We start from the raw sequence: 3,330 nt of genomic DNA on the forward strand, positions 1-3,330 counted from the left end.
CCTGGGAAACACTTTCTTTTCAGAGTCTAGGAAGCAAGTGGAGCTAGCCCCAAGGGGCTAAAGTCAGAACTCAGGGCAGTCTGCCACTTTAGGGCCGCATAGCCATAGCCAGAGACAAGGTAAGAAGGAACCCATAGATACCAGCCCAGAGCAAGGAGGGTCCAACACATGTTGCTGCAGTAAAATGGTGACCTAAGAGGAAACCCAGACCTGAAGATAGAGACTGTTCAGAGAGCCACCCCAGGTGAGTGTTGTTTTCAGGACTGCAATTGTGCTGTCACCCAGGCCTCTTCCTGGGAGCAGACCTATGTTGAATATACAGGAGGCTTTCTGTCACAACGCCCATCTCTAATCACCACCTGTGTCTCACTGATGACCACCATTGCCAGAGAGAAAGTAGGAAACCACCCAGAAGGGAATAAAGCTGCTCTCAGCAGGTTGAGTTTCTGAGAAGTTGCCATAGATGGTGGGGTTATTGAGTAAAAGGGTCCCTGCTTCTCCACACAAACAAATGGAGCTCTACTAAGATCCTTCTATTTATTAATCGAAAGAAAAAATGAGACCGGGCAGGGGAAGAGACAGTGATTTCTGACTTCAGATGAAAAGGGCTGACTGGACCCAGGAATGCTCAGGGCAGGACCATGGTCTCTGCAGACTCACTTCTGAGGAGATAACTGGTAGCTCAAGGCTTAGCACACAGTGTGCGCTCTGACCACAGTTGCTAAATCAAACAGAACTGAGAGCCACCACCCCAACCCACACAATGCAGTCAATGGCCAGCCCTGTGGTTTCTGTGTGCAGTGAGAAGGGGCAAAGCAGGAGGGTTTTAAAATATAAAATGCAGCCTAACCGGTTTGGTTCAATGGATAGAGCATCGACCTATAAACTGAAAGGTCCCAGGTTCGATTCCAGTCAAGAACATGTACCTTAGTTGTGGACATATCTCCAGTAGGAGGTGTGCAGGAGGCAGCTGATCAATGTTTCTCTCTCATCGATGTTTCTGACTCTCTATCTCTCTCTCTTCCTCTCTGTAAAAAATCAATAAAATATATTTTAAAAATATATATAAAATTCAACCTCAAATTTCATGCTAACCCTAATAACAGAAAGGACACCAGTATGAATTTATATTTAGATTGCAACCTTATGCCAAACCAGCCCCCATTCACACACACACACTGCTCTGCCAATCCCTTTCCCTTTAACAGCAGCTCCCTCTGTGAAGTACACGCAGCTCCTATGAGAACTGGTGCCATGGTTACCTCCATGTGTGAATGAGTTGTCACACTGACTGAACATACTGACGCTATCCCCTTATTGTTCATTCAGACAGTGTTTATGAACCTCAGGCCAGACAGGGCACTAGGTATGATGGAGTTGGCAGATATGCATAAGGTAGAGTCCTGTGTCCCTGGAGTGACAATTGAGCAATGGGACTTGAAAAAATCATTCCCACTCCAACCCGCAAGTGTAGAGAAAATGTAGCTTCTTTGATTGCGTCCATAACTAATCTGACCCCCTCCTGGGAAGTGAGCAGGAGGGCCCGATCTGGTTCAAATGTAACCCTACTCAACAGTGCCTCTTCCTGCTTCCCTCCCTAAGACTGTGCAGTATGGGTCCCAGGATCTATCCAAACCAGGATTCTTTTCTTTTATTTATTTATTTATTTATTTATTTCTAATATATATTTTATTGATTTTTTACAGAGAGGAAGGGAGAGGGATAGAGAGTTAGAAACATCGATGAGAGAGAAACGTCGATCAGCTGCCTCCTGCACACCCCCTACTGGAGATGTGTCCACCACCAAGTTACATGGTCTTGACTGGAATCGAACCTGGGACCTTTAAGTCCGCAGGCCAACGCTCTATCCACTGAGCCAAACCGGTTAGGGCCTTTTATTTTATTTTTTAAACGAGGTTTTATTGATTTCAGAGAGGAAGGGAAAGGGAGAGAGATAGAAACATTAACGATGAGAGAGAATCATTAACCAGCTGCCTCCTGCATGCCCCATAGGCACCAACACCCACAACAGCAGGAGGGTGTTGCCATCTTTAAGTTTAAACGAGTAAGAGAGAGGTTTTGGGGCCTGGTGAGACCGATAGATACAGGAGAGGGCTGCCCATCAAAACTTCTGCAGAGGGATAGGTACAGTCACTTCGAACCCACTGCCAGACAGATAGGGAGCGGGAAGAAAATAACCCCAATATCTCTTTCTACCCACACTCTGGCTTCCAGTTGGCACCTACCATTGGCAAAAGGCACCCCAAAGGCAGACGATAAGGAGCCCAGCTGACACAATCTACAAAAGCCAGCAGGGAGCAGAGAGAGGTGGGACAAGGTGGAAATGGGTCTTGTGTTGGGGGACAGAGGGGGCATAATACGCCATGGTCCAGTGAAGGAAAGGGACCATGGCATCTTCAGGATGACAGGAGAGGCTTAACATCCACAGGCACGGTGGCCCCTGCCTCCAGTGCAGAAAGGGAAACACTCAGTTCTCCTTTTGACTCTGCTGCCTGCCCTGCCTACGCCATCTGCCGCTGATGGCCTGGGGGGTAGCCCCAGTCTTCTAACCCTCTCAGCTTGTTTAAAGCTCCATGGCAACTTGGCATCCCCTCAACCCTCACTAGTTACTGACTGAACCTGGGGCTCTGCCCAGTGCTCCATCCTGTCTGCCGGCTCACCTCCACCCCAAAGCACAGCTCCTTCCACAGGCAGTCCCTATGCAAAGGCAACCAATACTCAACTTGGAGTCTATGACACATAGGAATTGAGAGCTGGCAATGCCACAAAGGGAAACCTGGTGTCCTCCTCTGTCTGGCCAGGCTGTGCCTCACTCACTCCTGTGTGACCCTAATTTCTATAAACCACCTCCCTGTATCCTCAGTTAAGCCTGTAGCAAAAGGAAGCAGGAACCCACCATGTCTTGGTTTTTTCTCCATTTTTCTTTTTCTTTCTCCTTCCCACAGAGAGGGCTCAGCTGTCTCTTACATCCTCTGGGTCATATTCTCCTTCCAACACTGAGCAGTAAGACTTTGCTTTGCTGTGTCCACTCACCGTATTTCTGTTCTACCCCAGCTCCTCGGGATTGGATAAGCTAAAGGGGGATGAGGGAGAGGGATCTGCTTTAAAAATTGAGCAAATCCTTTCTGAAGACCATAGCCAAACTGACAAGGCTGCTGTGCTGCTGTACAATTAGATTTTGTGAACATGATCATAGTTTTTCTGTATTTCTTCTTTAACATTTCTTACCAGCAGTGTGCGTGCACACATGCGCATGCGCACACACACACACACACACACACACACACACACACACACTCAAAATATTTC

Source organism: Myotis davidii, unplaced genomic scaffold, assembly GCF_000327345.1.
Source record: "Myotis davidii unplaced genomic scaffold, ASM32734v1 scaffold814, whole genome shotgun sequence".
NCBI classification, from domain to species: Eukaryota; Metazoa; Chordata; class Mammalia; order Chiroptera; family Vespertilionidae; genus Myotis; species Myotis davidii.